General features: G+C 50.9%; 1 protein-coding gene across 1 annotated transcript in view; it reads right to left on the reverse strand.

The window, feature by feature from the left end:
• Positions 1-13000: 13000 nt before the first annotated feature.
• Positions 13001-16978, reverse strand: part of Ptpn11 (protein tyrosine phosphatase non-receptor type 11) — a 54070-nt gene continuing 50092 nt past the window's right edge. Inside the window, 1 exon segment of the mRNA XM_028855669.2 lies at positions 13001-16819. The gene's annotated coding sequence lies outside the window, so the exon portion shown is untranslated.

The following is a 16978-nucleotide window of genomic DNA, read 5'->3' on the forward strand; positions in this document are numbered from 1 at the left end:
TGCTTTAGCCCCTGTGGGTCCCTTTGTATCTCCATGGGGTGACACCTGTGACGGACCCAGTCCATGCCTGCTTCTTTCCCAGCAACCCCCTTCTCAACCACAGCCTTGGAGTCAAACCAGCTCTCTTCAGAACCAAGTGTCATCAAGCCTGGTCCTTACTGGAGATCTAAATCAGGCGCTGGAGGTGGCAAAGCTGGGCCATCCATCTCCTTCCACCCCCCCAGAGTCTCACGGGATAGGAGCTAGAGAGAAATCCATCTGAGAGCAGTATTTTGGAATGCCCACAACCAGGAGAACTTGAATCTTCATGGCTTACTCAGAGTTCGATTATACTCCTTTTATAGCAGAATACTCACTGGGAACCGTTGAGACCAACAAAGCATGGACTTTAATACAGTGGCAAGCCAATAAGTGCACGCCAGTAATCCCAGCACTCAGGAGACGGAGAGAAGAGGACCACTGCAGCTTAGAGGCCAGCCCGCTCTACATAGGCCGGCTCCAAAAACCAAATCAATAAGTAGAGCAACTGCAGAGACTCGGGGAACCGGGCTCCCTCGCCATCATTCGGCCACCATATAAAAACTCCCTTTTCGTGCTCACTTCATTGTCAGATAGGACTACCTGATTCCAGCCACCACATCCAAGCTCCGGAGGGTAGGACAAATGAGGTAAAAGCAAGGGTCTTTTAGAGAAAAGTCCCTGGAAGGCCCAACAAGTCCCAACTGCATCATCTAAGATGGGGTCACCTAGCCTCAAAGGAGAATAAGGTCATAGTCTTCCTCCAGGGGGCGCGAATTGGCCTATCAAATTCAGGAGTCCAAGAAATCATGGCGGAGTCAACACTGGGGCCAACGAGCATTCTCAGCCACAATGCTCTCCAGAGAGAGCCAGACTCCATTTGGATGCCTCTTTTTTCCTCTCCTCCTCCTCCTCCTCCTCCTCCTCATCATCATCATCATCCCTCTTGCCGCCCTCCAGGAACCCCTGAAGCAGCATGTTGGGAGAGATTCGCTTTCCCCATGCTCTGAAGACGGCAGTGACCGCTGGACCCTGCTGAGCCCCCAAGTGTCGCTCTTGGGAAAATCTTGGAGTTCGGCCACCATAGGAGGCGAAGTCATCTTCTGCAGCAGGCCCATCGTGGATGCTGACTCCTACCAGCCTGTGTGAGCCGCTAGTCATTTTTTTTTTATTGTTATGACAAAATTCCCCAAAAAGCAGGGTTGGGGATTTAGCTCAGTGGTAGAGCGCTTGCCTAGCAAGCACAAGGCCCTGGGTTCGGTCCTTAGCTCAAAAAAAAAAAAATTCCCCAAAAAGCAAATTTAAAGGGGAGCCGTTTATTTTGACTCACAGTCTGAGAGGGAAGGATCCATCGGAGCGGGGAAAGGCAGAGTTCACCAAAGCAGCCGGAGTGGGAGGCAGAGGCTCCTCCTATCTCAGTGGGCCAGAAAACAGATCAACAGACGAGCCTGGGGGAATATTTCACACTCAGATTATAAGTGGGTCTTAACTGCCATCAGGGAAGGGAAGGCAAGTGTCCTCACTCTCCATCAGGAGCGAGGCCCCGAGGCCTTGAGACAGCGGTACACTGAGCAGTACAGTCACCAGGGGAAACCCACCCCTCTCCATCCACTTCCAATCCGAAGGGCGAGCCAGACCTTGCAAGTCTCAGGACGGCGCTACTGGGTGCTGGATGTTCTAGCAGAGAGAGAGCCTGAGCTTTAGGCGTACCTAGACACCCAAGAACGTTAACTGTGCTTCCGAGCACCTGCTGGCTCTTATTCCACACGAGAGAGGGTCTGATTCCTGTGATAAAAAAACACTCTGACCAAAGTCAGCTTGGTCACAGCCATATTGTCACAACCCATCATTGAAGAAATCAGGGCAGGAACTCACAGCCAAGGAAGCACAAGGGAGGCTATGAAGAAAGGCTGCCCGGGGGGTTCACTCTTCTGGCTTACTCAGCTTTCTTACACGGCTCAGGACCCCTGCCTAGGAACAGCCCTGCCCACAGTGGGCCGGGCCCTCCATCAATTCGCAATCGAGATAATGCCTCACCGACAAGGCCATACATAGGTCAGTCTGTTCTCAGCAATCCCGCAGGTGAGACTCCCTCCTCAGGTTACTTACTGTAGGTTGTATCGAGTTGACAAGTGACAGGGATGGATTCTAATCTGAGTTCCGCCACTGCCTTGCTGTGTGGTCTTAGACCCATTCCTTCACCTCTCTGAGCATTCACTCTCATAAGACAGGGGGAGGGTGGGTAAGTTAGATGGTTTCAGAGATCTCTAAAGAACAGAACTCCAGAGGTTTACAGAGAACACCAAATATAACTTGGAGACCCTAGCTATCACTTTTTTTTTTTTTTTTTTTTTTTTTGAGACAGGCTGTCATGTAGCCCAGGCTGGCTCCAAACTTATTACGTAACTGAGGCTATCCTTGAGTCCTGGGATGACGGGCATGCAGCTGGCTAGATGCCATTCTTCTGTGAAGGCAGCTCCAGCAGCGGCTAGCTAGCTCCATTGAGCATCTGGGTGTACACAAGCGGCCAGCTCAGCTTAGTGGCTGAGAGCAGGCTGCATTCAGTGCATCATAAAGATGTTCTAAACCAGGCAGAATCATCTCTCAAACTTGCAAAATTAGACTCAATTATTTTTAAAACAATGCCTCCCTTAATTTGCAAATGAGCACAGCAGAACGCTAAGAAGGGTCCTATTTTGGATGCTCAGTATGTAGCCTTTTCAATCGAGATTCTAAGGCTCTCTCTCTCTCTCTCTCTCTCTCTCTCTCTCTCTCTCTCTCTCTCTCTCTCTCTCTCTCACACACACACACACACACACACACACACACACACACACACACACAATCACCACCACCACCACCACCACCCTCCTGGCTGGTTATTAATAAGCCTGCCATTTCCTGGGTTTAAATTAGCCCCAAACATCAAACCCAGGGCACAGAGCAGCTGCTGGCTTTTTGCTCTGTAGGAGTTATTTGTCTGATTCTATCCCAGACCAAAGGCCCGTTTCCCATTTTCTCAAGAAACGTGGGCCGATCCTCCCTGGCACTCTGGAGTTTAGCTGACATGAGATCACTGTCTCTCTCACCTGAGTTCCCTAGCTTACCAAGAAACACACATTTTAAGACCACAAGAGGGACTTGGAGAGATGGCTCAGCGGTTAAGAGCACAGACTGCTCTTGTATAAGACCTCAGTTTGGCTCCCAGCACTCATGTTGGGGGCTCACAGTCACCTGTAACTCCAACCCCAGGAGATCCAATGCCCTCTTCTGGCCTTCAAAGACACCTGAACTTGTGTACACACACACACATACACAGATACACATAATTAAAAATAAGACAAATCCTTAAAAAAAAAAAAAAAAAAAAAAAGATTGAACGGTTGCACACACCTTTAATCCCAGCACTTGGGATGCAGAGGCAGGTGGATCTCTGTGGGTTTGAGGCCAGCCTGGGCTACAGAGGGAGTTCCAGGACAGTCAGGGCTACACAGAGAAACCCTGTCTCAAAAAACTTTAAAAAAAAAACAAAATAACAAAAAACTACAAGCCACGTGTGGAGGTGCACACTTTAATCCTAGCACTTGGGAGGCAGAAGCAGGCAGATCTCTGTGAGTTCAAAGCCAGCCTGGTCTACACAGTGAACTTCAGGCCAGCCAGGGCTATAAAGTGAGACCCTAGCTCAAATTTAATTAATTTCTTAAAAAATCTACAAGAAGGCCGAAGATGTGGCTAGAAGGTTTGGTGGTGCACACCTATAATCCCAGGAGGAGAGAACACAGGAGGATCAGGAGTTCAAGACCAGACTCTGCCACAGAGTGAATTCCAGGGTAGCCTAGGCCACATGAGACTCAGCCTCAAAAATTCAAAAATAGGGCTGGAGAGGTGGCTCAGAGGTTAAGAGCACTGACTGCTCTTCCAGAGGTCCTGAGTTCAATTCCCAGCAACCACATGGTGGCTCACAACCATCTGTAACGAGATCTGGTGCCCTCTTCTGGCCTGCAGTCATACATGCTGTATACATAATAAATAAATAAATCTTTACAAAAAAATTCAAAAACAAACAAAAAAAGCCCCAAGAGTATACCATGAGACTGGCAACAGCAAGTACTGGCACTATTGAAGAATTCTGTAAGACAAGAGGTCCACCTAGGAAGGTGTCAGTATGTGCCAGGCAGAATGATGGTCAGAGGCTCCCATTTGGTGAGTCTGACCATGCCAGGCACCAACTGCTCCTTGTTTGAGGGTACCACAGAGCCCATGAGGTCGGATGCCTTGCGGAGGCGCGCTGATGTCCCAGTTGAGAAGGGTGGGCCATAGGTGAATTAAGCTAATGGTGTGAGTTAGCAAACCTTGTTGGGGAGAGAAATTTTTTTTTAAAAAGAGGGAATCCGGGGTCTCCAAAAGGGTTATGATTTTAAAAACCATACTCAACAGGTAGCAAACAGTACGTCTGCTGAACCTGACAGGAAATAGGCCTGTGAGGTGTTTGAATAAGGGTATTCTAGGCAGAAGGACAGGCTGGGCAAAGGTCCTGAGGTTGTGACATGCCTGGTCTGATTAAGGACAGTAAGGAGGCTCATGATTGAAGCGTATCAAGGGACACACAGAGGAGGTAAGGACCAACAATGAACAAGGGGCCTTGTCAGCCGAGGGAGGATAGGAGTCACAGAAGAACTCTAAGCTGAAGGACCTAGCATCCCTCAGGGCTGCTGGACTGAGAAGACCATAGAGTGGACGGCGGTGAGGATAGAGTGGACGGCGGTGAGGATAGAGTGGACAGAGGTGAGGACAGAGTGGACGGCGGTGAGGACAGAGTGGTCGGCGGTGAGGATAGAGTGGTCGGCGGTGAGGATAGAGTGGACGGAGGTGAAGATAGGGGGGTGGAGGTGAGGATAGAGTGGACGGCGGTGAGGACAGAGTGGACGGCGGTGAGGATAGAGTGGACGGAGGTGAGGATAGAGTGGACGGAGGTGAGGACAGAGTGGACGGCAGCAAGAAGGACATGATCAGAGACGAGACCACTGCAATCGTCTCAGCACAGGTGGAGGTGGCTGGGCAGCTGGTACAGTTCTTGATAGTCAGAAGTAGAACCAACAGAATTAGTTGAATCCAGATGGGATTGAGTTCAAATCCCAGCACACTCCAGATCTTGGGTGCCTCACAGGCCCTCCCTGAGACTTTGTTTCCCTTGGGACTAGTGTGTGTCACAGCTTTCTTCAACCTACTGTGTCAAAGTTAGAGTCCCATCTCCTGTGGCTTCACAGAGCTAAGGAGAAATCCATCTGATCAGAGGTGGATTCTGAGGAGTTGATGAGACCAGGGCCATGGAAGCAGGGTGGGTCACAGCCCATGACCATCCTCGATTCAACTTTGGCCTTCCTCCTGATGTCCAGCCTCAGCCTTTCTCTTTGCTTCTCCATTTCCTCACCTTCCTCTATTAACTGCAGTCTCTGGTTCTCCCTTGAAAAGGCTCACACTGCCCCTGGGCCTTTGCACATACCAATCCTGTGAAATAGGTAGGGAGGGTGGGTGGGTGGGTGGGTGGATGGATGGATGGATGGATGGATGGATGGATGGATGGATGGATAGATAGATAGATAGATAGATAGATAGATAGATAGATAGATAGATAGATAGATAGATAGATGATAGATAATTATGTGTTGCCTAGTCCAACGAGCTTTTGTGGCGTAGGTGTGTCTTCCACGGCATCCTGGGACACAGGAGATTGAGGTGGACACTTCGCTTCCCATCAGCGCTTTCCACACCTAGACCCAACTCAGTCCTATCCGTTACTCCCCACCACTCCCAGTGAGCCAGGGCAACACTAATCAGACCCACCAAGTCATATTAAAAGACTGACCGTGTGGAGGCTGAGAGACGGCTCAGTCAGTAAAGCCCTTGCCATGAGAGCATGTGGACCTGAGTTCAGACTCCCGCACCCAGGTAGAAAGTTGGGTGTGGCAACGTGTACCAGGAACCATGGTAATGGTGACATGGATACACGAGGATCCCTGAGGTTGGGTAGCCAGCCAATCTAGCTAAATTGGAGAGCTCGGGTTTTGGTGAGAGGCTCTCTCAAAAACTAAGAGAGAGATGAGGAACACACTTGACATGGACCTTTGACCTCCCTCCACACATATGTGAGTACACACACACACACACACAGAGAGAGAGAGAGAGTTTTTGTTGTTGTTTTGACTTGAAACAGGATCTCATATAGTCCAGGCTAGCCTTGAACTCACGCTATAGCTTGGGATGACCTTGAACTTGCCTCCATTTCCTGAGTGCTAGGATTGCAGGTATACCCCAACATACTCAGCAAAAAAAAAAAAAAAAAAAGTTTTCCTTGTTTTATTATTTTTATCAATTTTGCCTATGTGTGTGCACGCATGTAGCATGTGGGAGTCAGAGGACAACTTTCAGGTCATTTCTCTCCCACCACCATGTGGGGATCAAACTCAGGTCACCGAGTTTGGCAGCAAGCACCTTTACCTGCTGAACCATCTGGCAGAGCCAAAGAACCATTTTCAGAAACAAGTTTTTGTTAGAAATGCTGGGAGCCCCGACTTGATTCTTTCTGTCTCTTGTAAATGCTTTCTGTCCCATCCTCTTAGCTCTTACTGGACGGATAAATGGATGATTAATAATCTGGAGAGAAAGCTGGAGCCGCTGGCACCATTTACATGCCAGCTGCTATTATGCAAAATTGTTATTCAGAGGGTGCAAACATTGTCCTCTCGGTGGGGTACACTTGCTCCAAAGGGAGGTGGGGAAAAACCAAAGGGAGGAGGCAGAGGACCTCAAAAACACAGGCAGAGGGTCCTAAAGCCCAGGAGCAGGCAGGGAGGCCACTTCCTACCTGAAGTTCCTGCAGCAGCATCCTGCCACTCAGAATGTGCACAGCTGAGCCCTGGGGAAGCAGAAACAGGAGGATGCCAGGGGCTGCTAAGCCAGCCAGCCTAGACTACTGGGCAAGCTCCAGGCCTGTGAGTGATCCTGTCTCAAAAACCAAGGTGGATGGCTCCCAGGGAATGATACCTGATGCGCACACACACACTCACAATTTTTAATAAAGATGCCAGGCTGGGGGGATGAAATCAGTAGAGTTGTTGCTGGCCCAAAGTGAGCCACTTAGCTGTCCTCTCTCACGATCTAGATTCCTCGCCTGGAAAAAGAAGTGAATTTGGGCATGGTGGTACAAGCCTGTCACCCAGCACTGGAGAAACTGGGGCAGGACAAGAAGACTGGACTGGGCTATATAGTGAGAATCCATTTCAAGAGGAGGAGGAGGAGGAGGAGAGAAGGGGGAGGAAAGAGAGGAAGCAGATGGTGAGAGGAAGGGGAACGGGGAACCTTCAATGGAGGGGGGAGAAGGGGGAGAAGAGGGCAGAGGAGGAGGGAAGGGAAGGAGGAGGGGGAGAGACCCACGCTACATGAGCACTTCATACCTGGTACCATAGTAGATTTTTTTTAAATTTCACTTTATGTGTTTGAGAGTTTTACCTGCATGTATATATGTGCACCATGTGTACACAGTGCCCAAGGAGGCAAGAAGAGAAGGATCACTGTATTCCCTGGACCTGGAGTTATAGACATGTGGATGCCGGGAATCAAACCCTGGCCCTCTGGATAAGCTCAAATGCTCTTCAAGCTGAGCCACCTCTCCAGACCCCATGTCCCGTACTGTAAACCTGGTCAAAAGCTCATGGCCGGTGGGGGAGGGGCATCATCACTACCAGGACAATAAGATCCATGTCCACCTGACGGGTGGGATGTATTACAAGGACACAGTGTCACCAAAATGGAGGGCACATTCTACCCTCCAGGGTACAACCATGAACATGTAGTCAAGGACTTAGAGCCATGTCTGCCCCATGCTCTCCCAATGCTCACACAAAGAGCTTTGTGCCAATGGCTGCCCCATGCTCCCCCAATGCTCGGGCTGCGGAAGCTGGAGGTGAGGGTTGCTGCCGCACACCAGGACCTGCCACACACTTCAGTGTGACGGAAGCAACAGGGGAAGCTCCGTGAATGAAGACACACATGACTTTCTTCGAGCCTAGAAACCTGTCAAGACTCAGGCATCTGCAGCTCCGGAGAAGACTCTAATTTCAGCACATTCCCGTTCTCTGTTGCCTTCCCTTCCCATGGTTACAGGGATCTGGCAGGTGCTTTGGGGTTCCACAAGCTGGGGCGATGGGAGTGATGTCTAAGAATATCTGAAGCTGCTTCCCAGACGTCTGTGATGCTGTTTGCCTTGGTTGTTTTTTTTTTTTTTTTTTTTTTCTTTAGATCCTGTTTTTTGATCCCTATCTGCTCTATAGCCTGGACACTTGCTGAGCCGATGATACCAGGCAGGCTTCAGACCCGAGGGCCAGCAAGATGGCTCCAAAGGTAAAGGAGCTTGTCACCAAGTCTGATGAACTGAGTTTGATCCCTGAGATTCACGTGATGGGAGAGAAGAGAGCCCCTCCGATTGTCCTCTGACCCCCATGAACATGTGCTGGCACACATACAATCTCCCCCACACAGATGGTGCACAAATGAATAAATGTAAAATATAAAATGAGGGTCTGAGAGATGGCTCATGGTTGGAGAGCACCGGCTCCTCTTGCAGAAGACGGGAGTTCGATTCTCAGAACCTACGTGAAGACCCTCAACTGCCTGTAACTTCGGCTCCAGGGGCTCTGACGCCCCCTTCTGGCCTCCACAGGCACTGCAGACATGTGGCAGACTCACATGGACACATAAAGGAAAATTTAAAAAATAAAATAAGCTGGGCATGGTGGTGCAGGCCTTTAATCCCAGCACTCAGGAGGCAGAGGCAGGCAGAGTTGGAGAACAGTCTGGTTTACATAGTGAGAACCCTCTCAAAAGATTAATTTTTGATTGGGTAAAATAAGAACTCAGAGGAAAAAAAAACAAACAAACCGGGCGGTGGTGGCGCACGCCTTTAATCCCAGCACTCGGGAGGCAGAGGCAGGTGGATCTCTGTGAGTTCGAGGCCAGCCTGGGCTACTAAGTGAGTTCCAGGACAGGCACCAAAGCTACACAGAGAAACCCTGTTTCAAAAAAAAAAAGAAAAAGAAAAAGAAAAAAAAAAGAACTCAGAACCTCACCTCCAGAGGAACCGACATAGGCTTGGATATGACCTTGAACATTTACCTCCACAGGGAAATCTGCTTGTACAGCTATCCTCAAACCACAGGAGGACAGGTGGGTGTCCTGGTGACCTTGAGAAGCTGCACATTTCGGACTGCGGCTCAGTGGTAACAGTGCTTGTATAAGTTGCCCAAGGTCCTGGGTTCTACCTTCAGCACTGCAAAGGGAAGTTTTAAAAGCGCCAGGTGCACCGTCCCATGCCTGTAATCCCAGAATTTGGGGAGTGGAGGCAGAAGGATCAGGAGTTCAAGGTCATCCTACTTAGTGAGTTTGAGGCCAGCCTGGGCTACATGAGAACCTAGTCCAAAAAGCTAGAAAGAAAAAAAGGAGGGATGGATGGAAGGAGGGGTGGGGGAGAACAGGCTGGCAGGCAGATAGATCTGATGCAGAAGTGAGCTCTGAGACTGCATTGCCAACAGTCCAGAAGAGCGACCATTCTTTAGATGGGAGGGTCCTGTGAGCCTCCACCCAAGAGCATCCTCTGCCTGGCTCTGCCTTGGGAAGCTGAGCCCTGTGGATCACGGCAGACTGTGGCCCCTACAGATCCTAAGCCCCTACAGCTGCTGGGCCTATACCACTTGGCTCTCTCGACTTGCCAGTGGGTTAAGACAATGCAGTTAGAGTTGGAGACGGGGAAGGAATCAGCAGGCATTTCTCCCTCCCTTTTCTGCTACACCCTTCTAAATCCGAAGCTCCAGCCAGGGTCTTTTCCTGGCCCAGGAACCAACCACTCCAACCAGAATCTACATTTGTATATTCACAGCTGCACTGTGCCTCTCAAAGGCAGGAACGACTAACCTATCTCGAGGTTGAATCTTGGCTAAGGAGTAGAGGATTTGAACCCCAAACAAATTCTTTTTCAGTGTAATTATTATATATTTCAGTATAAAGCTGGTCCTGCTATCGTGGCTCATGCCTTCAATCCCAGGCAGAGGCAGGTGAATCTCTGTAAATTCAAGGCCAGTCTGGTCTACAGATCGAGTTCCAGGATAGCCAGGGTCACATTCTGAGACTGTTTAAAAGCAAAGCATATTCGCCGGGCGGTGGTGGCGCACGCCTTTAATCCCAGCACTCGGGAGGCAGAGGCAGGCGGATCTCTGTGAGTTCGAGGCCAGCCTGGGCTACCAAGTGAGCTCCAGGAAAGGCGCAAAACTACACAGAGAAACCCTGTCTCGAAAAACCAAAAAAAAAAAAAAAAAGCAAAGCATATTCTACGCAGGGAATATTAAGACTCATTTTTGTACAGGGCTGCCTCCTTGTAACCTTTGATTTGCTTTGTTCTAGAGTCTGAATGTAGTCCAGGCTGGCCTTGGACTCAATACATAGCAACTCCCCTCTGCCTCCACCTCCCAGGATTACAGGGACATGCTACCACACCCAGTCTGCTTTCCACTCTTACTTCAATAGCTATATTCAATTAAAAAGAAATGACATGACTTTACATGTGCCTGGGGTAAGAGTGACATTTCAATCCGGTATCCACTGTGTGATCAGATTGGGATACGTGGCATATCCATCACATCGACCAGTTAGCATTTCTTCGTGTTTGGGAGCACTCAAAATCCCCTCAATTAGCCATTCTGAAATACACAATTAATTGCTGTCAACCATAATCATCCTCCTGTGCGACAGAACATTAGGCTCCATTGATCCCATCAAACTGTACCCCTGAGCTCATCCATCATTCTTTCCCCATCCTCCCCAGCAGCCACACTTCCGGTATCGGGGCCTCGCGTGACAGGAATACCAAGCTTTGGTACCTGGACTACTGTGATGGCTGATCTCGGTGGTCAGTTTGACCTAACTAAGAGGAGGGAACCTCCGCGGAGGAATCGCCTCCATCAGACTGGACTGTGGGCAGACTGGAGATAGGAGAACCCAGTCCACTGTGGGCGGAACCATCCCTAGGCAAGTGGGGCCTGGGCTGTATTTAAAAAAAAAGGGAAGAAAGAAAGAAAAAGGTAGCTAAGCAAGTCAGTAAACAGTTTCTGTTTCAAGACCCTTGAGTTCCTGCCTTGGTTTTCCCTTGATGATGGAACCTGTTTGCGGAATAAACCTTTTCCTCTCCAAGCTGTTTTTAGTCACAGCAACAGAAAAGCAAATGAGAATAACTATCACCACCACCGAGTCCACAGACTTCTAGCTCATTGTTGTGCAAATTCACTTTGGAATCCAAACTAGCTGGGGGTCGGGATTGTGTCTGAAGTCAAAGCTCTCAAGACCAAGGTCCCCTTTCACCCCCTCAGCGTATGAAGGGACACAAAGCAGATGTGAGATGGGACCACGCGGAGGGTAGGTTCTCAGGCCAGGAAATTCTCTGTGGAAAGGTGACCTACCTAATCCAAGAGCCCCGGATTCCTTGCTGTAGAATTTGGTCCTCCAAGAGAGGCCACCACCATCTTCATTGGATCACCTGCGCTTGCTTGCAAGTCCATCACGTGGAACTTGTGGATGGCTAGCATTCCCTCTCAGGGAAGGTGTGAGGGGGGCCTTCATTCTTCCTTGTGCATGCAGTTCCTCCCTATCTAGAGATGGCCTCTGCAGTCGCTAGAGTATTAAAGGTTGGGGAGCTTAAATGAACGGGGCTCCATCTACACAGCTATCAGGAGCCATCCTCCATGCTGCAGGTAGGCTGCTTTAGGATCACATGACCACATTGCCAACCACCCTTCACCCATGTCCTGTAAGGCACCCAATAAATCCATTGGTTGCCCAGAGTGAACTCTGATGAAACTCTACTCTGGTTTGTCATTGGGACCTTATGAAGAAGGGCCAGGTGTTGCTTATGTCTCCACAGGGAAGGAACTGCATTTCATCTGCCCATCGTGGAGGGTTGGCACGGCACTGGTGGGCTCTTTCGTGGCCTCACGACATCACCACCCCCCACCGTGCACAGCCCAGGATCCCAGGAGGATGTGAACTACGGTGTGGAGAGGCCAGCCGTGAGTGCATCGAGCCCGCCTTCCAGCTCCTCTTCTCTTTACCCAATGTGCTCTCAGCCCTGCCAGGCACCTGCAGAGGAACACCCCACCAGCTGCCTCTAACCTGTGCCAGGGGTACTGCTCTTCCTGGCCGGCGGCGGGCATCATGTCAGGTGGTGTGGTACCTGTCTGGCATGGCTCAGAGCCTGGCATTTAAAAGGCAACCTGTGTTTTCTGGAGAGCCCAGTGGATCCAATCATCTTCATGGCATGCCTGGGCTGGACCCTCAGGGCCGTGGCATTTTACAGTGTAGGTAACCGAATGCCTTCCCTTCCCAAGAGAGGACAAGCAAGTACCTGCTTGGGTGTTTATGAAATGATTTCCTCCTGCCCAGTACATGCTGTGGCTGGAGGAACAGGGCCTAGAGCTAGAGGGCATGGCACGGCAGGAGAAAGCCTGTCCAGAATCCCCCAGGCAGGGGTTGGGGTGGGCTCAAGCGCTAACACAGGTGTGGCCCCAGGCTCCCCCTACAGTTAGAAAATAAAGACAGCACCCTTGCTTGGACATGGCTTGTACAGGGAGCGCAGATGTCTCCACGGCACAGTGCTGCTCCTGATGTACACGCCTCAACACCGCTCATGCAACCCTGTTCTGCAGCATTCCCACGGCGGTCACACACAGCCCCGGACCTTTGTTTACTCTCAAGTCCTTCCAGGCAGAATCCCTGCCTCTCCCTGGCAGCCACGGGGCGGGCCAGCAGTGAGACCCTTCCAGCAGAACCTGCTGCAGCCTGAGGCGCCTGGTGTGAGCGGCAGACTGAGCCAACAACATTCCCCTTCCTCATCATCCTACCCCCCCCCCCACGACGGCCAAGCGAATGACAAACGCCGTAATACAAGAAAATGGTTTTATTCTACTATTCAGTTCCAGACAGCTCACAAATACACTGCCTCTGATGATCCACGGAGTCTATGCAGACATACTCTGATGACGTCAGCTAAGAAAGCAGCTGACGCTCGCGACACAGGTGGGCAGGTGGCGACCTCTGAGGTTTCTCTACCCGGACTGTTCTGTTAATGTCACTTACAAACCCGCGGGCTGCATGTGTGGGCAGAAAGGCAGCTGAGTGCATCTCCTGACGCTAAAGGGTGATAAGCAGCAGCAAACAGCCAACATTTACATGATTCACACCAAAATGATGACACCCAAAAACATGTTCCTTTTAAAGGACAGATTTACCAATAAAATAGTATATTTCTTTAATACTCTGCCTGATGCTTCATATGCTGTGGGGAGGTTAAATGTGAGTCTAGTCATCAGTCTCAGGGAGGGGCCTTTCCCATTAGCCTTTATTAATAAAAGAGTCACAATTAGGTCATAAATAAACAGGCAAATTATGAACCCCATGATTGAGGTTTGAGAGGAACACTTGTTAAACTCAGTTGGATGCACAGCCACGTTCCACAGCACCACATAACTGCTCTCTGCTCTCACCGGTGTCCTGCCCCCAGAAAGAGAGGCAGGCCGCTGGTGACGGGAGATCCAACGCACTCCACGCAAGAGCTTATCTTTCCATAAAGGGGGGAGAAGACTCAACAAAATGCCAGACTAGCACAGAGCCTAAGAAAGGCTTCTGAAACCAGGGTGACTGTGTGCTGTAAAATGTCCCCAACAACGGACAGGGGCAAAGCCTGCCCTGGGCTTGTACTTTGGCCTGTAGTCTGTTTCCCTAAGGATCACGAATCTACAGAACTCACGAGTGCACCTGCCTTAGTCCCGGCACAGGAAACCAATGCTTATGTTCATGAACCCCCAGGAAACACCCTAGAAATAATGCTGACCACTTCTGAGCCACTGATGGCTACCAGCTCTGTAAGAACAGAGCTGATGACAGCTGACAACATTTTCTCACCCCAGTTTTGCCATAAGAAAGGCGCCCACTGCAACAGCAGAGGTGACCCGGGGCATCACTCGGGCCGCCCATCAGAGGGGTAAGCCTTCTTACTAGGTAAGACTCTTAAGTGTGGCTTTCCAGAAACCCCAATACCATGTGCTAGACGACTTTTTCCCCAAAATATAAAATCCTATGTTTCTAATTTAAAAGGCTCAGCAGTGAGGGGACCACGTGTCCAGTCTGCTCAATGCCGTCACGCTGTGCCTGGGAAGCCGATGTCCACACACTGGCTACTCTGGCCCTGTGCCCTCCGACTTGCGCATGAACCAACTCTGCAACTTTCATTCCCACCACTTCAAATCCACACCTCCAAGACCACACCTTCCCAGACACTGCACCTGCCTCCAACACACCAAGAGCCCTCTCCTGAGACCCTGCAACCACCACACTTGACAGACCCGGGAGACCTGGGGACTCCTAGGAATCTGTTTCCTTACTGGTGTGACAACGGGCTGGCTTCTAGGAGGGGAACCCGGAGGAAACCATTTGCTGTACTGAACACAGTGGGCTCAGAACGGGTCTTCTGCTCCGGGAGCTTGAGCTGCAGGCAGAGACGTTAACTCAGTAGATCAGCTGGACAGCCAATCTCTGTGTGCTGGTGAGAGACGTTGTCCCCAATGTCCAGAGTCTAGATATTACCACCATCCCCAACACGGTTCATTGTGACAATGTGCTAAAGAGAATAGGGTTCGGGATCCTGGCTGTGAACGCTGAACTGATCTCGTCACAGGTTTCTGAGAAGACTGCAGCCTCCAAGTTCCCCTGATGAGGGAGCATGGCCAGGCCACGCTGTGCTCTGAAGCAATGAGTCCAGTGGAGAAGGGGCAAGGATCAACACATGTGCTCTGAGAAAATGGCGGCCTCTCTGCTCCCCGACTGCCTCGGGCTGTCAGGGAATGGGAGGCCTCAGAAGGAGCGATGGAGGGCAGGGTCCAGTCCTTCCTTCCAGGAACCGAAGCCAACAGAATGTGAGTGGGGGCCGTGCCACCGTCAGGTCATGAGCGTCATCCGGATGCTTTCGCTGAAACCGGCTCTCGCGATAACACACAGGCAGAGGGCGTCTCTGGAGAAGGCACTTACGGTAGCACATTAGCAAATCCTGCTGCTTGGTTAGAGCGCACGCGGCTGACGGGGGCTGACCGGAGGCCTGGCCAGGACTGCCGCTCTTCGTACTCGGCCAAGGCCCCATGAAGCATCACCTTCACCCGTCTGTGGCACTTCGGGAACGAGCTTCCATCCGTCCAAACACGCCCACCCTTACCACACCAGGTCTTCAGGTGAGGACGGTGCAAAACGTGTGCGGTGCCAGAAAAATGGGCTCAGAAGCTTCTAAAATGTGCACTGTACATTTCTCATCTGACCCACCGTTTGCACCAGCCACTATAAGCAGCCTTGGCTCTTGCTAAGTACAGTCACTTGCTTCCACGGCATGGGCGGGGGCCGTCTGACAGACTGGTGGCCCCAGAGCATGGCACCTCCACGACACACCTCAAGCTCAGTCTGATTCCCTCACAGGCAGCCACAGAAGTAGTCACGGTCATTCCAGGCCTGAATCTGAGGAAGGCCTGGCTACTTCTGCCATTGAGCCCTGGGGGGCCTAGAAAGGCCCAGGCACCCTGCTAGTGAGGCTACAGACACCCAGGAGAAGCGATCTGGAAGACACTCTGAGACAGAAGCTCAGTGTCTCGGCCTTCCAACTTCCCGAGGGAGCCCCACAGGACAGTGGGCGTCATGCAAGCCCAGACAGGACTGAAGAAAGGAGGCGGGTCGGGTCAGTCAGGAACGAGTGAGGACCAAATGCCGCTTGCTCACTCACTCATCCTGGGGTCTTACTAACACAAGATGATGATTCCAGTGCAAAGACAACATGGTCACTTCTCCCAAAACAGCTTCTCTGTCCACACCTGAAGCCAAGGGGTCATCTTCGGAGGAAAGACTTCTCATTCGCCGATTCCCATGGCCTTTCAGCCATGACTTTTTAGCCCAGCTCTCATCACTGTCCTTTACTGGGTCAGTCTGTGCTGAATGTGCCCCAACATAGCATCATCTGCAGGGAGCGTGGAGAATCCCGATGCCGTGGTGGTGACAGGCGGGGTGCTAAGGAATGGCTGGGTCTCAAGGGTGGACTCACAGGGTCATCATCGATTTGCTGTAGATCGAAGCCAGCTCTCATGCTCTCCTACCGGGCATGGCACCCCCAGAGGCCCTCACCAGTGCAACCCTGCAGCCTGGCCTCCCGGGCCCTGGAACTAAACAGTGAGTCTCTGGTGATGATAAGCCACCCTAAGCAACCCCTGGCCGGTCGGTGTAAGATGAGGAGCGGTTTACAGACTGCTGGCTTCTTGGGGGGGCTGTTCCTGAATTTCCCCAAGTCCTTTCTTCTTACTAGGGGCCCATGATTCCCCAAAGGGAGGGGGTAAAAAATCAGATCAGTTAAGGTCATAAAAAGAAACAAAATCCTGCCCATAACTAGAATTTGAGTCCCGTAATGTGTAAAATGCAGAGCACAATTTAGCTGTTTCCACAATTCAAAACCAGTTCTCTAAAAGCAGCGCTGTTGACCACGCAGAGCGGTTTCCCCTTATCTGAGGAAGGGAGGTGCCGGTTGGACTCGAGACTCGTGCTCTTCACATGGTTCCAAACTTCACTTCTCAAAAAGCAGTCAGTCAACCCGGGCGGGCGAGCTTCTGAACACGTGGGTCCTGGAAACTTTCTCGTCTATTCTGGACATGTTTAGGGAAGGGGTGAAAGTTCGCATCTGAGGAAGAAAGAAGTTGCAACTTTTAGGGAGCACATATCTATAAGCATGGAGAGCGCCATCTCTCTGGAGGGCGCTGGGCACTGGAACTAGGGTGTCAGACACACACGCTAGACAAACGCTCTCTGCTGAACTACACTATCGCTGACAGGAATTTTA

This window comes from Peromyscus leucopus, chromosome 23, assembly GCF_004664715.2.
Source record: "Peromyscus leucopus breed LL Stock chromosome 23, UCI_PerLeu_2.1, whole genome shotgun sequence".
NCBI classification, from domain to species: Eukaryota; Metazoa; Chordata; class Mammalia; order Rodentia; family Cricetidae; genus Peromyscus; species Peromyscus leucopus.